At 37.9% G+C, this 25,068-nt stretch overlaps 1 pseudogene; it reads left to right on the forward strand.

Annotated features, from left to right (window-relative positions):
• The first annotated feature begins 17,621 nt into the window (after positions 1 to 17,621).
• On the forward strand, positions 17,622 to 18,531 carry LOC118009026 (annotated as a pseudogene).
• Positions 18,532 to 25,068: the final 6,537 nt, after the last annotated feature.

A 25,068-nucleotide genomic window follows, 5' to 3' on the forward strand; every position in this document is an offset into this window, starting at 1 on the left:
TGAAGGCAGACCAGCCCATTTCTTCCACCACCATTTGGGAGCTAAAAGATTCTCTAGAAGCTAGCACAGCATAAAGCCAAGGGACAGATGTTCCAAAACAGTGACTCACAAGCTTCCTTCACCTCACCTGAGAGCACCTGAGGCCATCAAATAGCCAGTGTGCCTGGGTAGTGGTCACTAGTTTGTCCTCGAAAGTGAAGACAACCTGAGGCTATGGCAGAAGGAACAGACCAGATGAGATAGCACTTTCTGTGCAAGCGCTTTCAGTGAGAACCTCTGCTTCCTGATGTGGTTGCCTGGGCTATGCTGTCAGGAGCTCTGAAGGCTGAGTTCTTGCTTCTATATATTTTGTCACAAGACTACCTTTATTTTTATCTTTCACTTAAGAAATAGAGCATTCCCAGAGCCTTAGAAGCTCCATGCGTAGCCCCATCACCTCACTCTTTTTCTCTCCCCAGAGGTAACCACTGTCCTGAATTGTACCATACTCATTCCTTTGTTTTATTTAAAGTTTACCTCTTATTTGTGATCCCTAAATAAGATTGTTGAGTTTTGCCTGTTTCTGAAATTTGTATGAGTAGAATCATACTGTAAATTTTTTTCTACGACTTGCTTTTTTCACTTAACATTATTTATTCTTGTGTTTTTATGTACATCTTTGTAAGCAGTACCTGGCTGCATTTTGATTATTTTATCCAGTCTGAAAATTATTTTAAGAGAAGAGTTTAATCAACAATTATACAGTAATTACTGGTGTGTTCGGATCCATTTCTATGTTTCCCACTTCTTCTGTAACTTCCTTTTATTTCTCACTCCTTTTCCCTCTGCTTGTCTATTTTTAAAAAATATTTTTATCTATCTATCTATCTATCTATCTATCTATCTATCTATCTATCTATCTATCTATCTAAGAGAGAGAAAGAGCATAAGCAGGGGAATTGGCAGGCAGAGGGAGAGGGAGAAGCAGGCTCCCTGCTGAGCAAGGAGCCCAGTACAGGACTCTATCCCAGGACCCTGGGATCATGACCTGAGCTGAAGGCAGACACTTAACTGATTGAGCCACCCAGACATTCCTTCTTGTCTATTTTTTGATGGCTATCTTAAAGTTAGTACGTACCTAACTAAAGTATCTATCTAACTATCTAAAGTTAGTATCTTTATCCTCTTCCAAAACAATATAAAGATCATAAAATACTTTAAGCAACAACATCCCAAATTTATATGCCATTTAAATCCAGTATTTTAGTTCTTCCCTTTACCCCACAAATTAGACATTATCATTACTATATTATTTAATCAATCAGTTTTTATTTAGATTTACCCATATATTTATCATATCTTGGCTCACCATATCTTTTTAAAAAATAATTTGGTTGTTATTTATATAGTATTTACAGTATGCTGAAGAAACTTTATTTATGGAAAATATATTTATGAAGGTACAATTATAGACAAAACACAAGATTATATATAACATCATAATGATATTTCATAACTTATAAGACAAATACAGAAGATTTTAAATGTTTCATATTTTCCCTGTATATTCTATAGATCACTATACCTTACTAAATTTAAAAAATCCTTTGTATTATAGTATAAAATTAGAGGTTTTTTTTTTTTTAAAGATTTTATTTATTTATTTGACAGAGACAGAGACAGTGAGAGCAGGAACACAAGCAGGGGGAGAGGGAGAAGCAGACTCCCTGCCGAGCAGGGAGCCCGATGCGGGACTCGATCCCAGGACCCTGGGACCATGACCTGAGCCAAAGGCAGTCGCTTAACCAACTGAGCCACCCAGGCGCCCAAATTAGAGGTTATTTTTATCAATATTGCCTCTGCATGACAACAAAACATTTTATAATAGAATTACCAATTACAAATATTGACTTTTCTGATGAAATTTATCATTACTTTTGGGATTGTCTTATTAAACCATAACACTTGGGATCTTTTATTAAACCATGATACTTGGAATCTGTATGTATCTTTTATAGAAGGGACTGAAAACATTTTATAAATATTGAATATAATTTTGGGAATCAGTAACAAATGACACATTAATAATTAATTCCTATGGCAGTACCCATGAGCCCACTTGCTCTTGAAACCTTAATGAAATGCAGGCAAGCTTAGCATGTCTTTCTGCATCTCAGATTTTCCATTGCTTAAGACCATTTTCTCATGTCCATAGCTGATCCTTAAAAATTCTCTGTGTCAGGGGCGCCCGTGTGGCTCAGTCGGTTAAGCGGCTGCCTTCGGCTCAGGTCATGATCCTGGGGTCTTGGGATCAAGCCCCACATCCGGCTCCCTGCTCAGTGGAGAGCCTGCTTCTCCCTCTCCCTATGCCTGCCACTCTGTCTACTTGTGCTGTCTATCTCTCTGTCAAATAAATAAATGAAATCTTTTTTGAAAAAATCTCTGTGTCAGTCTGTTAGTGATGAATTGTTTTTGTTTGCCTGAAAATTGCCTTATATCTTGAAAGGTAATTTTTCTGGCCATAAAATTCTAAGTTGTAGCCTAGATTAAGTTCTATTCTTATAGAAAGGATATATATTTCCTTCTGTCTGTTACCTTTGAGTCAGCCCCACTTTAAATTAAATTCTCTGCTTGAGGTGTTTCACACCACACACACAGACAGCATGAATGCAGACTTCACACTTGCCTGAGCACCAGCTGTAGTAATGAATTTGCAGGAAATATCCCTTTCCCTCTTTACCCAACTCCAGTGTCAAAAGGGCCAATTCTCTCATGGCCCCCATCCCCATGGTAGATTATTTATTTATTTTTATTTAATTTTATTTTTTAAAAGATTTTATTTATTTATTTGACAGAGAGAGAGACAGCGAGAGAGGGAACACAAGCAGGGGGAGTGGGAGAGGGAGAAGCAGGCTTCCCGCTGAGCAGGGAGCCTGATGCGGGGCATTATTTCTTTCTTTCTTTCTTTTTTTATTCTTATGTTAATCCCCATACATTACATCATTAGTTTTAGATGAAGTGTTCCATGATTCATTGTTTGTGCATAACACCCAGTGCTCCATGCAGAATGTGCCCTCCTCAATGCCCACCACCAGGCTAACCCATCCTCCCACCCCCCTCCCCTCTAGAACCCTCAGTTTGTTTTTCAGAGTCCATCATCTCTCATGGTTCATCTACCCCTCCAATTTCCCCCGCTTCATTCTTCCCCTCCCGCTACCTTCTTCTTCTTCTTTTTTTTTTCTTCACATATATTGCATTATTTGTTTCAGAGGTACAGATCTGAGATTCAACAGTCTTGCACAATTCACAGTGCCCACCAGAGCACATACCCTCCCCAGTTTCCACCACCCAGTCACCCCATCCCTCCCACCCCACCCCCCACTCCAGCAACCCTCAGTTTGTTTCCTGCGATTAAGAATTCCTCATATCAGTGAGATCATATGATACATGTCTTTCTCTGTTTGACTTATTTCACTCAACATAATACCCTCCAGTTCCATCCACGTCATTGCAAATGGCAAGATCTCATTCCTTTTGATGGCTTCATAATATTCCATTGTATATATATACCACATCTTCTTTATCCATTCATCTGTCGATGGACATCTTGGCTCTTTCCACAGTTTGGCTATTGTGGACATTGCTGCTATAAACATCGGGGTGCACGTACCCTTTCGGATCCCTACTTTTGTATCTTTGGGGTAAATACCCAGTAGTGCAATTGCTGGATCATATGGTAGCTCTATTTTCAACTTTTTGAGGAACCTCCATACTGTTTTCCAGAGTGGCTGCACCAGCTTTCATTCCCACCAACAGTGTAGGAGGGTTCCCCTTTCTCTGCATCCCTGCCAACATCTGTCATTTCCTGACTTGTTAATTTTAGCCATTCTGACTGGTGTGAGGTGGTATCTCATTGAGGTTTTGATTTGGATTTCCCTGATGGGGCATTATTTCTTATCTATGCTTACATTGAGATTGTAACACCTTATTTCTAACAATTATGTAATTCTTGCTATGTACCAGGCATTATAAGAACTTTATATATATTAACTAATTTAATGCTCTGAACAACACTAGAGAGATAGATACTATTATTTCCCTCATTTTACAGACTTAGAAAATGATGCACTGAGAGGAAAGTGACTTTCCCAAAGTCAGTGGGAGAGCTGGGATTTAATCCCAGGTAGTTTGTGTACAGAGTCCATGCTCACACTACTAGGCTATGCTGCTTCTGGGATTTATTCCAATGAATGTGTGTCAAATTCACTATTAGAGTTCTCTTATTGGAATTATTTCTATTAGGATTCTCCTATTAGACTCCCTAGCCTAGCTGGTCTCTAGGTTAGGTACTTGCTTAACTCCTAGGATTTCTTCTTTCACTTCATTTGTGAGCTCTGAAGAGCCAAAAATGTCATCTTGGTAACCCATTAATTTTTTGTAGTTCAGTATGTTAATTATTCAAGCAAAGAATACTTTGAGACAATCAGCTATACTGGTCAGAAGTAGAAGTCACCTCTTCAATCAAGAGATCTTGATACCTTCCATGCCCACCAGGCCAACCCAGTTTCTGACCCAAGCCTCTCCTAACTTCCAAACTTGTCATCAACATCTTGAGTATTTTATGCTTTATTAAGATATATCAGAACCTTGTTTTCAAAAAAACATTTCAATAAACTATAAAAGTCAATAACTGCATTATATTGAGTTATGATGCTCATACTAATTGTTTCAAAAATATAAATATATCCTTTGGAGTAAGCTCCTGGTTTATTTTGGAAGTAGCAAACTGATTCCTTCAGAGAAAAAGGGTCTTAGTAAAGAGCATAACCCGCCACATGTCTCATTTAGAATATCTTATTTCCCTAGAACTTCATCTTTAAGAAGCTAACACCTGAGATATATTTAGAAAGTAGAATTAAGAAACTTGGTGACCTATTAAATCTGATGAATGAAGGAAAAGCAAAAATCTGATTTCACTTTATTTGGGTTAATATGAACTATTTCATAATTATGGAACAATTAGAATTTTTGTCAGGTTTTTCTATTACAAATAGTATTGTAACCAATGTCTTTGTGCCTAAACACTGGTCTTCATGTTCAGGTGTTTCATTAGGAAAGATACCCAGAAGTAGATTCACCAGGTCAAACTGTATTAATGTGCCATCCTTACTGCTTCTGGCCATCCCAGGGCTTGAAAGATGGAGTCATAACCAAAAGTATCTGGGGGAAGGAGGCTCACTTTCATCAGCTACTATTGGATGTTTGTTCCCTCCCTTATAACCTGCCTTTATTTATGGGAACCCCCAGGGGTATTTCTTGGTTCTTTAAGCTTGTCTTCTCAATTTCCATAAACTGCCAAGAGCACTTGCATAGGAAATACTGAAATGGCCCTAAACAATACCACTGATGCCAGTAACTGGGTAGAATGGATATTTTGCAATATTCAGGATTCTGATCTAGAAAAATGAAATCTTTATTCACTGAGATTTTCTACTTGGGAAACAGGTGATTTTTCTTCATACTGATTATGTTTCTTCTTCAGGATTAGTCTGTTATTTTTTTTTTTTACAGATAATGTAAATGAAATCTCTTTTCCTATTATATCCTTTAAGTGATTATTACTGGCAAAGAGAATATATAATAATGAAAATTATGATGCACATACCATGTATTTGTGATATTTGTTATATATTGACAAGTAAATATATGCTGGAAAAACACACTGTGTTTTCTTTTACTCTCATACAACACTTCCATAGCCAGATGTGTGAGTTTTTTTCCCACACTGACCAATTCTCTGCCACCAGCTGGGTGTATAAATCAATTCAATTTTGACACTGGGGTTAGCACAGACTTTGGAGTTAAAGGCTTAGTCCCACAAGACTGCCCTGCCCCCCTTCCACAACTTCAGACACCAATCACAAGTCCAGTTGTTACCTGTGCTTTTGACAAAGCAGCTATAAATCAGAGGTTCCCACAATCTCCTCCTTGTGTTTGATAATTTGCGAGAGCAGCTCAGAGAGCTCAAGAAAAACAATTTACTGACTAGATTACCAGTTTATTATAAAGGAACACAACTCAGGAAGAGGCAGATGGAAGAGATGCATAGGGCAAAATATGTGAGAAGAGTTACTGAGCTTCCATGTCCATTCTGGGGGCCACACTCCCGGCATCTCCACAAGCTTGATAACCTGGAAGCTCTCCAAACCCCATACATTAGGGATTTTTATGAAAGCTTCATCACATAGACATGATCCATTCATTTGTTTTCTAGCCCCTCTCCCCTCTCCAGAGGATGAGGGGTAGGATTGAAGGTTCCAAGTCTCTAATCATGGCTTGGTTTTTCTAGTGACCAGCCCCCATCCAGGAGCCCACCAAGAGTAGATATGTTTATCATTCAGGACATCGTAAGGGACTTAGGAGCTCTGTGTCACATGCTCTTATCACTCAAGAAATTACAAAGATTTAGGAGCTCTGTGTCAGTAACTGGGGTCAAAGACCAAATACTAGCAGGAACAAGGAGCAGAAACCAATATATATATATTTATTCTTTCACAAGTAGTTATCTCACACACAACACACACACACACACACACGCACACACACACACACTTATATGGCATTGCTTCTCTAACTCAAAAAGTGTATATATCCTTTTAAATTAAAAAAACCTCTTTTAATATTATCAATATTCTCTTACATTATTTTAACATTAAAAAATATTTTCAAACAAGATGTAACTTCCTTACCTTTATGGCATATAATATACTGTGAAACCAAACCAAACTTATGAATTAAACATGCACAATATTTAAAAAGTTATAAAAACTGAAATTAACTATGTTAATGGGATAGATACTATCATTTGCTGTTACAATATTATCTATGTTTGGCTTAGTAATACAAAGCTCTGTTTGCTTTATGTTTGGCCAATTTTATCCATTTGATTCTGAGCATAATGGATTATCATTTGAATCACTGTAATTATCACTGTTATTTATTTTTCTTTTCAACAATTGACTCTTTTTATCTACCCTGTGCTATTTTAATTTTTCAAAAGATTTTATTTATTTATTTGAGAGAGAGAGAGCACAAGCAGGGGGAGGGGCAGAGGGAGAGAAAGAAACAGATTCCCTGCTGAGCTGGGAGCCCTACCCGGGGCTTGATCTGAGGACCAGGAGATCATGACCTGAGCCGAAGCAGACATTTAACTGACTGAGCCACCCGGGTGCCCCTACCATATGTTATTTTTTAAAAAGATTTTGTTTATTTATTTGACAGAGAGAGAGAGAGCACAAGCAGGTGGAGTGGCAGGCAGAGGGAGAGGGAGATTCAGGTTTTCCACAGAGCAGGGGGAGCCTGATGTGGGACTCGATCCCAGGACCCCGGGATCATGACCTGAGCCTAAGGCAGTTGCTTAACCAACTGAGACACCTAGGCACCCCATCATATGCTATTTTAATGAAACAGTTAATTTAATGCTATTCCAGTAAAATACTGAAAAAATTGTTTAATGAAAAGTCTTTCATTAGTATTTAATAATGCAGTTACTGGTGATTACCTTTAGTTCTTTCACTGCATTTTGATGTCTTTTACCCTCCACTTAGCCCAAGAACTGATTAGTCTTCAGAGTTTTGTCATTTGCCTGTAACAATTAAAATGGCCCTGCACTGTGGAAAGATCTTTTAACTTTAAATTATCACTGCAAAAGAGAAATATATTCTAATTAGTAACTATTAAAATAATTAAACATGAATAAAACAATAGAAGATAATTGTAGGATTTCTACATTAGAACTACCAACATAATAGCAGCCAGACAGCTTAATGCATCAAATTTAACTTCCATTGTTATTTCTTCTCTGATCTGTGAGTATATGAAAGTATTGCTTATTTTCCAAACATTTAAGGATTTCCTAGCTATTTTTTATTGAAATACTGAAATAATATTGAACTGTTTCTACTTAGAGAACATCATGCTCTGTCTGATTTCAGTTCTTTAAAATTCACTGAGATTTTTTAATGTCCTGGTATATAATGCACTTTAGAAAATGTTTCAGGTACCTATGAACACAGTGAGCATTCTGCAGTTGTGGAATGCAATGATTTATGTATTGTATCTCAGTGAGGTCAAGATATTACTCATGTTTTTCCAATCTTTCACATATTTACTGATTTTTGGTCTGCTTTTTCTATCAGATGGTTATCAAGGGTGCAATTTGTCTATTTCTTCTTATAGTTTAATTTTTTACTTTATATATGTTGAAGCTTTGTTAAGTGCTTTATCAGTCAGCTATTGCTGAATAAGAAACAAGCACAAAATTATTGTGATAGCAGTAACTATTTAGGTTAATATTTACAGGTACACAAATCAATTGAGGTAGCTAAGCATTAGGCTGAGATCTGCAGATTGGCTGGACTTACTTCCTGGCCGTAGTCTGTTCCACATGTCTCATTCTAAGTAAGCAATGCCTACCCAGGGTCATTATTCTCATCATGAAGGTTAGAAACTCTCTGAAAGACAAATAGAAACATGCAATGTCTTTTAAAGCCTAGGCTCAAAGCTGGCAGCTGCCACTTGTGCTTACATTCCATTGGCCAAAGCAGTCCATTCACATAGCCATAGCATTCCCAACTTAATAGAATGAAGTGCATTTCTCCATGGAGGTGGTGGGGGAGTGGGTTAGTGGATATTTGTTGAACAGTGATCTAATCTATGTGTGCTTACAAATTTAAAATTGTTATGTTCTTGTTGGATTGATTTTTCTATCATTATTAAATGTGTCTTATCTCCAGTAGTTTTTTTTTTTTTTTTTGCTTTAAATCTACTTTGATATCAATACAGTTTCACAAATTTTCTTTTGGTTAATGTTGATTTGTATATCATTTTCCATCCTATTGTCATCCTTAAGTATCTTTATATTTCAGATATGTCTCTTATAAGTAGCATATAGTAGGGTTTTGTTTTTTAATCCAATATGATTATCTTTACCTTTTAATTGGGCTGTTGAGTCAATTGACATTTAATACAATTATTCATATATTCTGGTTTAAATTTACCATCTGTTTTCTAAGTCCCATCTATTCTGTTTCTTTTTCTCTCCTTTCCTTCTTTCTTTTGAATTTACTAAGAATTATTATTCTATTTTTCCCCTCCACTAACTTGTTTTACATTTTTTTCACTATTTCACTATTTTTTCCACTATTGTGGCCCTAGAGATTACAACATGCATTTTTGTTTTATTAAAGTCAAATGTAAACAGTACTTTTGCTACTTTCTAAACAGGGCAAAGACCCTAAAATCATTTAACTCTATTTTCCACCCTTATCTTTTCTGCTATGGCTGGTATGTATTATATATACACACACATTATACATATAAGACATTGTTTTTATTGTTCTATACAAACAATATTCTTTTGGATTTACCCATGTATTTACATTTTCTTGTTGATCTTCATTCCTCCTTGCTTCTCTGCTTCCAACTCACATCATTTCCTTTTTTCCTGAAGGACTCTCATTAAATATGCTGGTGATGAATTCTCTATTTTTTTGTTTTTTGGGGGAATATTTTTGGTCTAAACATATCTTTATTTAACCTTTTTTTAATTTAACATTTCTTTTTAGAGAACATTTTTACTATAGAATTCTTTTTTTTTTTTTTAAGTAAGCTCCATGCCCAATGTGGAGCCCAACATGGGGCTTGAACTCACAACCCTGAGATCAAGACCTGAGCCAAGATCAAGAGTCAGATGCTTAATCAACTGAGCCACCCAGGTGCCCCACTGGCTGTAGAGTTCTTGACAGTTATTTCCTTCCAGCACTTCAAGGATCACATGATTTTGTCTTTCAGCTTCCATTAAGAAATTAACTCTAAGTTCAATATTGCTAATTAGAAGGTAATATACCTTCCCCCCCCCCCCGGCTTCTTCTATTATTTTTCTCCTTGACAGCTGTTTCATATGACATGTCTTGTTGTGAGATTTTTTGTTTTATCATGCTTGGACCTTGGAGCTATTCTTCATTCAGGAGATCGATGGCAGCTTTGGTCAGTTTGGGATAATTTTCTTCAAATATTGCATTTGCCTGTTCTCTCTTCCCTCCCCGGTGGTTTCAATTACTTGTGCATTATGTTTTCACCATTACCTACATGCCTTTTATGCTCTTCTCTGTATCATCTATCCTGTTTTTCTCAGTGCTTCAGTTTGGATGTTTTCTTCTAACTCATCTTCGTGAAACTTCTGTTATGCTTGATATGCTGTTACACACATCCATTAAGTTCTTAAGTTGAGATAGTTTCGTTTTTCACTTCTAAAACTCTCCTATGATTCTTTTTTTATAGGTTCCAGTTTATCCTGAAAAGGTCTACCTACTTTGTCATCAAATTTCTTAAACTTCTTAATTAGTAATATGGGAATCCATATCTGACCACTTCAGTATCTGGATCTGGTTTTCCAATCATGTGGAAATGATTGGAATGCCTGATGTGTGTGTGTATGTGTGTGTATAAAACTGAATTCTGATTTTGTGTAACAAATTGTAGAAATAAGTTTCATGTATAGGTGTCTTCTTCCTTCAGAGAGGATATAGTGAAGAAGATGAAAGATGACCTTAATCCAATCAGATTTGTGCTGCTTTGAAACCGACAGTTAATCTTTAATGAGAGCTGGTCTATTTTCAGTTTACCCTTACTCCTAGGGTGCAACTCCTTGGAGGTCCCAACTGAAAATTTCCTAAAATGAATCTCTTGCAAAGAAGGGCACTATATCATATTAAATGGGACAATCCAACAAGAAGATACAACAATTGTAAATATTTATGCATCCAACATGGGAGCACCCAAATATACAAAACAATTAATAACAAACATAAAGGAAGTAATTGATAATACAATATTAGGGGATATTAACACCCCACTTACACCAATTGGACATATCACCTAAACAGAAAATAAACAAAAAAACAATAGTTTTGAATGATATATTGGGCCAGACGGACTTAACAGATATATTCAATACATTCCATCCTAAAAACAGCAGAATATGCATTTTTTTCAACTGCACATGGGACATTTTCCAGAATAGATCACATATGGGGTTACAAATCAAGCCTCAACAATACAGAAAGATTGAAATCGTACCATGCATCTTTTCTGACCACAATGCTATGAAACTTGAAGTCAAACCTGAGAAAACATTTGGAAAGACCACAAATACAGGAATATTTAACAACATGCTACTGAAGAATGAATGGGTCAACCAAGAAATCAAAGAAGAAATTAAAAGCATACATGCAAACAAATGAAAATGAAAACCTTTGGGATGTAGCTGAAGTTGTCCTAAGAGGGAAGTATATAACAATACAGGCCTACCTCAAGAAGCAAGAAAAACCTCAAATAACCTAACCTTACACCTAAAGGAGCTAAAAAGAACAACAAATAAAGCCTAAAGCTAGCAGAAGGAAGGCAATAATAAAGATTAGAGCGGAAATAAATGACATAGAAACTAAAAGACAAAACAAAACAACAATAGAACAGATCAATGAAACCAGAAGCTTTGAAAAAATTAATAAAATTGGTTAACCTCTAGCCAGACTTATCAAAAAGAAAAGAGAAAGGACCTAAATAAATAAAATCACAAATGAGAGAGGATAAATAACAATGAACACCACAGAAATGCAATTATAAGAGAATATTATGAAAAATTATATGCCAACAAATTGGGCAATCTGGAAGAAATGGATAAATTCCTAGAAACATATAAACTACCCAAACTGAAACACAAAGAAATAGAAAACTTGAATGGACTGATAACCAGCAAAGAGATTGAATCAGTAATCAAAAAACTCCCAACAAACAAAAGTCCAGGACCAGATGGCTTCACAGGTGAATTCTACCAAATAAAAAATAGAAAAGGAAGGATGACTTCCAAATTCATTTTATGAGGCCAGCATTACCCTGATACAAAAACTAGACAGACTCCACTAAAAAAGAGAACTATAGGCCAATATGTCTGAACATGTTGAACATGTCTGAACATATGTAAAAATTCTCTATAAAATACTAGAAAACTGAATCCAACAATACATTAAAAAAGTCATTCACCACAATCAAGTGGGATTTATTCCTGGGTTGCCAGGGTGGGTCAATACTTGCAAATCAATTTACATGATAGGCCACATTAATACAAGAAAGGATAAGAGCCATATGATTATTTCAATAGGTGCAGAAAAAGCATTTGACAAAGTACAGCATCCATTCATGATAAAAACCCTGAACAGAGTAGGTTTAGAGGAACATACCTCAACATAATAAAGGCCATATATGAAAAACCCACAGCCAATACCATCCTCAATGGGAAAAAACTGAGAGCTTTTCCTCTGCAGTCAGGAAAAAGACAGGGATGTATACTCTCACCACTGTTATTTAACATAATACCAGAAGTCCTAGCCACAGCAATCAGGCAAACAAGCAAGCAAGAGAAAGAAAGAAAGAGAGAGCGAGAGCGAGAGAGAGAGTGAGCAAGCAAGCAAGCAAGCATCCAATCCAACAAGGAAGAAGTCAGACTTTCACTATTTGCAGATGACATGTTACTCTATATAGAAAACCTGAAAGAGAGAGAGAGAAAGAGAAAGAAAGAGCATCCAAGACAACAAGGAAGAAGTAAAACTTTCACTATTTGCAGATGACATGGTACTCTATATAGAAAACCTTCAGACCACCAAAAAACTGCTAGAACTGATAAACTAATTCAGTAAAGTTGCAAGATAAAAAAATCAACATACAAAAATCTGTTGCATTTCTGTACACCAATAATGAAGCAGCAGAAAGAGAAATCAAGGAATCCCATTTTACAATGGTACCAAAAATCATAAGATACCTAAGAATAAACCTAACGAAAGAGATGAAAGAGCTGTACTCTGAAAAGTATAAAACACTGATGAAAGAAATTGAAAATGACACAAGAAATGGAAAAACATTCCATTCTCATGGATTGGAAGAAAAAATATTGTTAGAATGTCTATACTACCCAAAGCAATCTACACATATAATGCAATTCCTATCAAAATACCAACAGCATTTTTCACAGAACTAGAACAAAAAATCCTAAAAATTATATGGAAACATGAAAGACCCCAAATAAACAAAGCAATTTTGAAAAAGAAAAGCAAAGCTGGAGGCATCACAATTCTGGACTTCAAATTATATTGCAAAACTGAAGTGATCAAAACAGTATGGTACTGGCACAAAAATAGACACATAGATCAATAGAACAGAATACAAAACCCAGAAATGAACCCACAACTATATGGTCAATTAATCTTAGACAAAGCAGGAAAGAATATCCAATGGGAAAAAGTCCCTTCAACAAATAGTGTTGGGAAAACCAGACAACTACATGCAAAACAATGAAACTGGATCACTTTCTTAAATAATACACAAAAATAAATTCAAAATGGATTAAACACCTAAATGTGAGACCTAAAACCATAAAAATCCTAGAGGAGAACACAGGCAGTAACCTCTTTGACAGCAGCAATAGCAACTTCTTTCTACATACGTCTCCTGAGGCAAAGAAAACAAGAGTAAAAATAAACTATTGTGATGCCTCTGGCTTTGCTTTTCTTTTTCAAGGTTGCTTTGGCTATCTGGGCTCTTTTGTGGTTCCATACAAATTTTAGGATTGTTTGTTCTAGCTCTGTGAAAAATGCTGTTGATATTTTGATAAGGGTTGCATTAAATGTGTAGATTGTTTTGAGCAGTATAGTTGTGATGAGTACCAGGTGTTGTATGGAAGTGTTGAATCACTATATTGTACACTTGAAACTGATATTATGTTGACTAACTGGAATTTAAATATAAACTTAAGAAAAAAAGAAAGTGTAACTTAGCTATTCTTATAAAGATATATGAAACATAACTCCTCAAGATTTTATAGTTGTTTCTCAAACAGTTGCATAGATTTCAAGTACTTCTTAAACATCCCATAAATCATATTAAATACAACCACACACACAAAAAAATAAATACAACCACAAATCCAAAAAATAAAAAATAAAAATAAAGGCTGCTCCATAAGGCTAGGTCCTGAAGTAAAGACTATGTAGTAACAAAGCCACAGCTATCTTAATAGACATGTAGCATCAGAAGTGAATTATTGTTGTTAGCCACTGAAATTTTGGGTCACTTGTTATCACAGCATAACTTGGCCTAGGCTGATACATTCAACTTCCCCTTCTGTAGGTCCATTAGCCTCTCTTCAACTCTGAGCTGCCTCCACTCCTCCTCCATCCAATATAGATCTTACTGTTAACAGGTAATTTTTGTGAGGTCATTTCCATTTGTGGGGCTCATAAAGTATCCCTAAGCCTCTTCTCCTAATCCAAAACATCCTGGGCATTCAGTCTTCTGGGGGTCAAGGCAAAGCCTTCACTGAGTCCACCAATGCTCACCAATCAACCACAGTCTTTATGTCTCTCATGGGCTTCTGAATATAGTAGGTAAATTGTCCCTGGGGGCGATAGAGGTAACAGAAAAAGAGAGATGATGGTGTACTGAGAAGTGAATGAGGAGGAGACTACAGTATAGAGTATACTCCTACCCCCCTCAAAAAGAAAAAATTGGCTATAAAGAGAAAGACAGACAAGGAAGTTCTTGGGAACTCCTCCAGCCTGGAGTCTGATATGCTTGCTTATATACTCCAGATAGTTGGCTTCTCTCATTCCCTGTTACAGAGGAGTAAATTCTAATTTGTGGAGGTAAGCCAAAGTTTTCATTTTACTTTTTCTTGTGTCTGTACTCACCACCTGTTTCCTTAGCAGAGTAAGTCCTTTCCTGCTACAGTGCTGGGCCTACAGAAGCCGACTCCCTCTGGAGGAGGAAGGGATACTAATTCTGTCCACTCTATTTTCAAGTGGGAAAAACTTGAGCAATAACAGTGCTAAAGCCCAATAGAGAGCAATACAACAAAATTAGAGAAAGGAACATTTTCTCAGTGAAGTAGGAGGCAAGAGCCTGAGCTGAAAGCTGGAGAAGCAAGGGTTGAGAAAGGAGTGTCTTCATAGAAGTAATGAACTTTTAAATTGTGTAGACCTGTGTTTGTGTGTGTGTGTGTGTGTACATATTCACATTCAAAATCCAAGAGCTGTTAGAGACAAGACAAATCCTTTACAGAACCTCCTGATCTCCTGCTTCTTAGTTAGTAAAGCAATTTGTGGTCAGGAGCTTTCTGCACTTCTGTACTCTCAGACAGACCTCTTTTGGCAATAGCCATATTAGTAGCCACTTTGTCCTAGGACCAGTGGCCCCTTTGGCTCTGGTTAATGCTGCATTTCCCAAGGGCAGTGAACAATTCCTGACTCTCCAGAGGCTCTTCTCACCACCTGCTCAGGGCCCGCCTGGCACAAGATCCCAGAGATTTAATGAAAGAAGAAATACAAGTCACACAAACTGGCCAGGAGCTCTCATCAGTACTCAAGGAAAAAAGAGGAGAAAAATCCAAGTCTTAAGAGAGCCACCTCCAGAAAGACCCACACCAGAATACTTTGGCTTTTAACCACTGCCTGTCTATATTTATCTCTGTTCATATTATTGGCTGGAAAACAAAGTCCACTTTTCATGGGACCTGGTTTGAGGCCTCTCATCTCAAGCTGTTGGAACTACATCTCCTTCCAGTAACAGTGTCCTGTGGCAGGCAGCCTGGCTGGAAAACCAGATGTTACATCAGACCAAGAGCAGTCCGGCTCAGTAAGGTTGGTGAAAGCCTTAGAGGCACATTGATATATGTAACTGGGGAAGATCTAGTAGAGGGACCTCTGGCCCAAGTCCCTCTAGTTAACACAGGACCTAGATTAGGGTAGTATCTTTCTCAAAGTCAGACATAGTTACTTCTCATCAGATAATAGCTGAGCTGGAAGATTAAGTCTTCTTTGTCCATGTAGGGTCATCCTGTTCTATTTCTTTATGTATCAGGTTTTGGACACACACACACAAAGTTAGGCTGTTATTTTAAGTGGGAATGCATTACTGGCTACAAAGCCAGATGAAGAGCACAAAGGAGATTTCTCTGGGTGACCTGTTTCACCAGCAGGCCTGTTACTCTCCATGACTAACTGTGTAAGTGCTTATAATGGAATAAATTGCTTTTCTATGTAAAAAAAATAAATAATAAATAAATAAATGAAAGAAGAGATGAGGTGATTGAGATGGATTGAGATGGATGTGAGGGCCCAAAGATGCCTCTAATTCCTCACCCCCTCAACACTTAGAGTGGTCCCTAAGGCACTACAACAGAATATATAGGATTTCATTCAACACACTTAGAAAACACAGCCCTGGTAGTGTTCTGGGATCCTAGGTATGAGGGATTTCAAGGGGGCATCAGTTTCAGTCCCATGTACCCAAGCAGAACAAAACTACTGAGATTCCCAGCAGTCATGGGGAAGAGACCACAAAACCATTTCTCTTTAGGAGTTCAGCTTCCTTTGCCCTGGGGCTTTTCTCTCACTTCAATCCAGTTTTCCCTTTGCCATACTCTCTGGAGAAAACAAAGCTAGGCTGAGAGTTTCCTGAAAGTCTCCAAGTCATTTCTTTACAAAAAAGAGAAGTATTCAATGGAAAAAAATTTTACAACATTAGAGAAACTATTTAAAAGAAAAAAGGCCCATAAGCCTACTACCCAATAGAGACATCTTTTCTATTTTTCAGTATTCTATATCAATCTTTGTTCATACATACAAAAATTTGATTTTTGCACAGCATGTTATGAGTTATATGGTTTACAAAAGTATTTGTTTCATTTGCTCAATTTCATAGATGAATACAGTAAGGCTTAAAGAAACTGAGTAACGTTTAACTAGATGATACTATTAGAATGTTAGAGCTAAATTTCAAACTAAGGTTACTACTCTAAGACTAGTTCTTTTTCCACTTCAATAGCAGCTGACACACAACTGTAGAGGCCACTGTCTAAATATCAGAGCCAAGGAATATTGAAATATATTTTAGGTGAACTCCTTACTAGCAAAGTTGTTTATGACCCCAAAACCACACAAAACTCAGCTTGTAACAATCAATTCAAAACCAAGTGTTGTGCACTGGGAGCATACCAGACTAGTTGGAACATCTGGTCTAGTACCAACCTCAACATCATTTTGCTATGAGACCTTAGGCAATGCATTCTTATCATGTGTAAGATAAAGGCTTTAAAGTTCACTATGATACCACCCTCACTGCGAGTCTATGACCTTACTATTCTGAGAAGGAATCACTTGCCCATGGGCCTCCTAGCCTTTAACCATAAAAGGTTTTCCAGGCTTAACCACTGGGGCTCTTCTTCCTTCTTTTGACTCCAGGACATACCTGACTTGCATGTGCATGATATTTTTATTAAAAGAGTGATGAAGTAGGGTGAAGGTATAGAGATCATGACAAGATAGTGCTACTAGTTAGAAAAGAAGGGCAAGTGAAGAGATTGTATCTGAGAAGACACTTCCTTATCCTGAGTTTCCTGTTTTGGTCTATAGGTAAGGAGGTATATTGTCTGTGAGTAGGAAACTCCTGTTCACGGAGAAAGACTCAGATCAATTTCTTACCAAGTGGAAAAATCATTCATTTCTTTTGAGGGGCTGAATCTCTAAGCAACCATGAAAAATATCAGTGTAATTACTGAGTTTGTCCTTCTGGGATTGTCTAGTGACCCCCAGATCCAGACCATGCTCTTTGTGCTGTTCCTGGGGATTTACCTTCTGACTTTGATGGGTAATCTGGTGATGATCCTGGTGATCAGGGTTGATTCTCATCTCCACACCCCCATGTACTTCTTCCTTGGACACCTATCCTTCCTGGATCTCAGTTTCTCCTCAGTCACTGTGCCCAAAATGCTACAGAACTTCCTATCTCAGAAGAAAAGCATCTCGGTGTGGGGATGCATCACTCAGAGTTTCTTTTTCACTCTCTCTGGGGGAACAGAAGCTTGTCTGCTCTCTGCCATGGCCTATGACCGCTATGCTGCCATCTGCCACCCTCTGGTCTACACCATGGTCATAAACAGACCTCTCTGTATTGTGACTGTGAGCATAGCTTGGACAATGGGATTTCTGATTTCCTTGATGAATAGTCTCTTCATCCACAAGTTACATTTCTGTGAGTCCAACATCATCCCCCATTTCAGCTGTGAGCTACCTCCACTTTTTCCTCTGTCCTGTACTGATCCCATTGTCAACGAGATTCTTCTAGCAGTGTCATGTGCATTTCTAGGGCTGCTGACACTTCCTCTGATCCTCTTCTCTTACTCCAGAATCATTTCTGCCATTCTGAACATCCACTCCTCTAAAGGCCAAGCCAAAGCCTTCTCTACCTGCTCCTCCCACCTCACCGTGGTGCTCTTGTTCTATGGGACAGCTCTATTCAGGCTCAGTGTTGGAGCGAGTGATCTCCATTCAGTACAGTGTGATCACATCCTTGCTGAACCCCCTCATCTACAGCCTCAAGAACCAGGAGGTGAAGGCAGCTCTGCAGAGGATGCTGAAGCAACAAAAGTGTGCCTTAGGGTAGAAAAAACCTGTGTGATTCTGCTCAAGAAATAGAACAAAATTATTTCTAAAGAAGAAAGATTTTTATAGGCCTAGAGCACTTGGGGAAATTGCATTTCAATTAAATTCAAGTATGTGTCTGGACTTCAAAGCAATTATAACAAAATGGGTGCTGGGGGGAAAGAGTTTGAGGTACTGGCTTCTATCTAGCAGCACTTTGTAAAATAATCTGAGGGAGGGATCTTGGCTTCATCTGAGAAGATAGCAGGTGAAGTGTATTTGGAGCAGAGCAGGGTGTCTGGCCAAATTGATTATTTCTGGATGTGTCTTTGAGGGTATTTCCAGAAAAATTTGAATCGATGTAAGTAAAGAAGATTGCCCTCACCAATGTGGGTGGGTATCATCCAATCTGTTGAGGCCCCAAATACAACAAAACTGCATTGGCAGGGTGAATTTGCATTCTCTGCTTGAAATGGAACATCTGTTCTCCTGCCCTCAGACATTGGTGCTCCTGTTCTTGGGCCTTCAGACTCAGGTTGGAACTTACACCACTGACTCCCCTGGTTCTTAGCCTTTTGGGTTTGGACTGGAATTATACCACTGGCTTTCCTTGGCCACCAGCTTGCAGGCAGCAAATCATGGGATTTCTCAGCCTCCATAACCATGCCAGACAATCCGTCATAATAAATCTCTATTCTATTCTATTCTATTCTATTCTATTCTATTCTATTCTATTCTATTCATTCTGTTTTCTGGAAAAGTACAACCAATACAGCAGGGAAAAGTGAAAAAGAAAAATTAATAGATTGTCAGATTTAAAATCAGTATATTGTGCCTATTTTATTTGCCCTAAACTCTCCTGCCTGGGGGCTTACATCTAAAAATATAGTTTGTGCATGTGCTCCTGTGAATCACTATTTTTGTATCCTTTGGATAAATACCTAGTAGTGCAATTGCTTATAGCAGCCCTATCCACAATAGCCAAAACATAGAAAGAGCCCAAATGTCCATCAACTGATGAATGGATAAAGAATATGTGGTATGTATATGCACTCGAATATTACTCAGCCATCAAAAAGAATGAAATCTTGCCATTTGCAATGATGTGGCTGGAATTAGAGTGTATTATGGTAAGCAAAATAAGCCAGTCAGAGAAAGACAAATACCATATGATTTCACTCTTATGTGGAATTTAAGAAACAAACCAGATGAACATAGGGGAAGGGAAGGAAAAATAAGATAAAGACAGAAAGGGAGGCAAACCATAAGAGACTCTTAAATATAGGGAACAAACTGAAGGTTGCTACAGGGGAGGTGCGTGGGGGGATGGGGTGATTGGGTGATGGGCATTTAGGAGGGCACTTGATGTAATGAGCACTGGGTGTTCTATGTAAATGATGAATCACTAAATTCTACCATAAAACTAATACTACACTATATATGAACTAACTTGAACTTAAATAAAATTTTAAAAAATAAAAAAATAAAAATATAGTATGTGAATTTGATCCAAATACATATTGTATACCAGTATATGGAGAGGGAGATAGATATAAATCATTCTAGAAGCAAAATTAAAAGATCAACAAGGTACCCGTTGGGTCTACTTAATAAACATAAATATATAACAGCAGCTTCCCGAGCAATGTTAAAGACAACCTAAATAAATGGAGACTAATATACTATGCTTATGAATTGGTAGACTGGGTATTTTAAAGATGTCAATTGTTCCAAGTTGATTTATATATTCAGAATAATGTCAGTCAAAAATCTGGAATAGTATTCCAGACAAGGTACCCTTTTTATAAATTTAAAAAGTCGATTCTAAAATTTATCAAGAAGTAAAATGGTCCAAAAAATGCCAAGCTACTCTTGAAGTTAAGAAGAACAAAGTAGATGATCTTGTTCTACTAGATATATCAAGATTTATTATAAAACTAATCAAGATTTTCTATTACTAACACAGAGACAGACAAATACAGCAATGGAAAAGGAAAGAGAACTCAGAAATGGGCCCCAAATACTGAGATGGCAAGACATATCAATTTGTTCAGGGTGGACTTTTCAATCAATACAGATGGATGATTAGCTATCCAGGTAGAAAATTATTTAAATTTTATCCTTACCCACCATAGGCAAAAATCAACTCCCATTAGACTGAAGTACTAAATATGAAATCTTTATATTATAAATCTTTCATAAAATCATATAGGACAGGGGTGCCTGCATGGCTCAGTTGTTAAGTGTCTGCCTTTGGCTCAGGTCATGATCCCAGGGTCCTGGGATCGAGCCCCGCATTGGGCTCCCTGCTCCATGGAAAGCCTGCTTCTCCCTCTCCCACTCCCCCTGCTTGTGTTCCCTCTCTCACTGTCCCTCTTTCTGTCAAATAAATAAATAAAATCTTTAAAAAAAAAATAAAAATCATATAGGACAATGTGTTGATGGTAAAGAAGGATTTTTAAAAACAAGATATGAAAAGCACTCACTACAAAAAATTGATAAATACAATTATATGTATATATGTAATTTATATATATGCAATTATATTAAAATTATGAACCTTATAAAAAATCTCATAAGAATGAAAAGACAAACCACAAAGTAGGAAAAATATTTGCCACACACATGAACAGCAAAATCCTAGTATCCTACATTATAAAAAGAAAAAAATTATTCTGACAGGAAAATGAGCAAAAGAATAGAACAAGAACTTGACAGAAGAGGAAATCCAAATCTCTAAGTTCCTCAGCCTTAATAGTAATCATACAAATTAAAATCACAATGAAAAGTACCATTAAACAGGTATCAGAATGGCAAAAATTAAGAAGCCCAATAAAATGAAGCTTTGGCAATAATGTAGAACAATGAGGACTCTCATTTTGGGAAAAGTTTTAGCTACCCATTATGTGGTAAAGTTACTTCAGCCCAGAATTCCATCCATACTAGGTAATTTATCCTAGAAAAACTCGTACTCACTCCACCAAAATAAATGTACAAAATGTTCATGGTAGCACTGTTTGTAATAACCAAAATCAGGAAATAACTCAAATGGCCATGTACAATAGAAATAGAAAGATAAAATTTTATATATACATACTGTGAAGTGAATATAATCACTGAAAATGAACAAACTATAGTCATATGGAATAGCATGAATGAATTTCAAATCTAATATTGGACAAAATGATATGTAATAAATTACTCTGTTCATTTAAAAGTGAACTAAAGGCAAACAGATGCATATATAAATGGTAAAACCAGGGGGGAGTTAAGATGGTGGAGTAATAGTGGGACCCTATACTTGCCTCATCCCTTAAACATAGCTAGATAAATATCAAATCATTCTGAACACCCAAGAAATTGATCTGAGGACTGAGAGAACAAACTGCACATCTAGAGGGTGAAAAATAGCCACATTGTGGACGGTAGGAGTTGTGGAGAGTTGATTTGGGAGAGAAAAGAATTGTGGGTACTGCAGAGGGGAGGGACCCCTGATCACAGAGACAGGAGAGAAAGAGAATAAAGAAAGATAGCTGCATGCAGGGGATTGCACAAGAAAAACTCTTCCCCAAAACCATTGACTGGGAAAAAGAGGGGAGCCGTTTATCACAAATTTTAACAAGCAGCGGAGCTCAAAGTCTGAAGTTTTAGAAATCCATGCCATCACCCGCGTTATGCTGGCGGGCTTAGGGGTGCTCCTGTGGGGAAGGAGGGCAGAGGCCTGGGAGCAGGCTGCATGATCTGAGGATCTCCTGGGTTGCAGCGAGAGAAACAGTTCCTCTCTTGGAGTGCATTTGGGAGAGGTAGCACTGCCTCTCAGGGGAAAAAAGAGACAGTAGGCACTATTGAGCAGACCTGTTAATTAGCATAGTGGAAGAGACACCTGCTGAAGGCAGCTAACCTGGAAGCCAGCTTTTGGCTGTGCTTTACCATAAACTCCCAGACCCTGTGCAGTCCTGTGACTGCTTTTCTGGGACAAACAAGCAACAGCCACAGTGCAGCGAGACCCTCTCCCAGAGGATCAGCATGGGTCCAGCCAAGCTGGTCCCTAAAACTTGGAGTTTTGAAACCCAGCCATGCATCTGAGATAAAACACAGGAGTACTGTGCTGCCAGGAAGGCAGACAGCTCGGACACAGACAGGGTGAAAGCAGGGTTCTGAAGGAAGCCTGGAACATAAGAGGGGAGATTGTTTGCTCTTCTGTGAGGGCTTCCTGAACAGTGGTGGCTTGAACTCCCCTCTCCAGGGTTGAGAGAGTGGGGTGATACCATTTCCCCACTCCCCCATCAGCAGGAACAGACTTCAGTGAACACAGCACCCCCCAGTGGAGACTGGAGCCAATTACACCAAGCCCCACCCCACTGTAATCTGCAGTTGCATCTTTACTAGGGCAAGAAGGCCTGAGAACCCGCTCAGCAGGTTCCTTCCTTCAGAAGACAAGTACAAACCCTCTGCATGCACCAAGCCTACTGATCATAGAGTGCTGCAAAGCTTCAGTTCTAGTGGAAATAGGATCAGGCTTATTTTAAGAAGCAATCCAAAGCACACCTAATTAAAATGCCACACTGGACAAGGGCCAAACACTGCCCACTGCAGGCAAGGAAAAACTGCAAAGGACTGACCTGAGGGAAAGAGCAGCCAAAACACAACAGCAGAGTGCACACTCAAACACTTCCTGAAGCTCCAGGCCCTGGACAGTATAGGACCTTCTCTAAATATAGCCATTAATCAGGAGCAGGAAATATAACTGGCTTTCCTAATACACACATACACACACACACACACACACACAACAGTGACCTAGACAAAATGCCAAGATGGAGGAATTCACCCCAAAAGAAAGAACATGAAGAGGTCATGGCCAGAGGTCTTATCCAAACAGATATAAGTAATATGCCTGAACCAGAATTTAAAACAACAATCATAAGGAACTAGCTGGGCTTGAGAAAAGCATAGAAGACACTAAAGAATCCCTTACTGCAGAGATACAGAACTAAAAACTAGTGAGGCCGAAATTAAAAAATGCTATAACCGAGATGCAAAACTGACTGGATGTAATAACAACAAGATGAAGCAGAGGAACAAAACAGTGATAGAGAAGATAAAATTACAGAAAATAATGAAGCTGAAAAGAAGAGGGAAAGAAAAGTATTGGATCATGAATGTAGATTTAGGTAACTCAACTACTCCATAAAGCATAACAACGTTCATATCATAGGGGTCCCAGAAGAAGAAGAGAGGGAAAAGGGGACAGAAGTTCTATTTGAGCAAATTGTAGCTGAAAACTTCCCTAATCTGGAGAAAGAAACAGATATCAAAATCCAGGAGGCACAGAGAACTCTCATCAAATTCAACAAAAGCCAGCCAACACCAAGACATAGTAGTAACATTTTAAAATACAGAGATAAGGAAAGAATCCTGAAAGCAGCAACAGAAAAGAAATCCCTAACCTACAAGGGAAGACAGATCAGGTCCACAGTGGATCTCTCCACAGAAATCTGGCAGGCCAAAAGAAAGTGGCATGATATATTCAATGTGCTGAAGGGAAAAATATGTAGCCAAGAATAGTTTATCCAACAAGGCTATCATTCAGAATAGAAGGAGAGATAAAGAGTTTCCCAGATAAACAAAAACTAAAGGAGTTTGTGGCCAATAAACCAGCCCTGCAAGAAATATTGAAGGGGACACTTTGAGTGGGAAAGAAAGACCAAAAGCAACAAAGACTAGAAAGGAACAGAGAAAATCTCCAAATCAGTGACTTTACAGGTAATAAAATGGCACTAAATTCTTATCAGTAATGACCATGATGAGATACCACCTCACATCTGTCAGAATGGCTACAATTAGCAACACAGGAAACAACAGATGTTAGGAAGGATGCAGAGATAGGGGAACTCTCTTACACTGTTGGTGAGAATGCAAACTGGTGCAGCCACTCTGGAAAACAGTATGGAAGTTCCTCCAAAAGTTAAAAATAGAACTACCCTTATGACCTGGAAATTGCACTATTAGGTATTACCCAAAGGACACAAAAATACAGATTTGAAGGGGTACATGCACCCTGATATTTATAGCAACGTTATCAACAATAGCCAAATTATGGAAAGAGCCCAAATGTCTATTGACTGATGAATGGATAAAGAAGATGTGGCATACACACACACACACACATGCACACACGCACGCATGCATGCACACACACAATGGAATATTACTCAGCCATCAAAAAGAATGAAATCTTGCCATTCACAACAATGTGGATAGAGCTAGGATGTAGTATGCTAACTAAGAAAAATAAGTCAGTCAGAGAAAGACAAATACCATATGATTTCACTCATATGTGGAATTTAAGAAACAAAGCAGATGAACATAGGGGAAGGGGGAAAAAAAAAGAAAGAGCAAGGCAAGCCATAAGTGACTCTTAACTATAGAAAACAAACTGAAGGTTGATGGAGGGAGGTGGGTGTGGGATGGGCTAAATGGGTGATGGGTATTAAGGAGAGTGCTTATTGTGATGAGCAATGTGTATTATATGTAAGGGATGAATCACTAAATTCTA

The sequence above is a fragment of the Mirounga leonina genome, unplaced genomic scaffold (genome assembly GCF_011800145.1).
Source record: "Mirounga leonina isolate KUSES-001 unplaced genomic scaffold, KU_Mleo_1.0 Mir_126, whole genome shotgun sequence".
NCBI lineage: Eukaryota > Metazoa > Chordata > Mammalia > Carnivora > Phocidae > Mirounga > Mirounga leonina.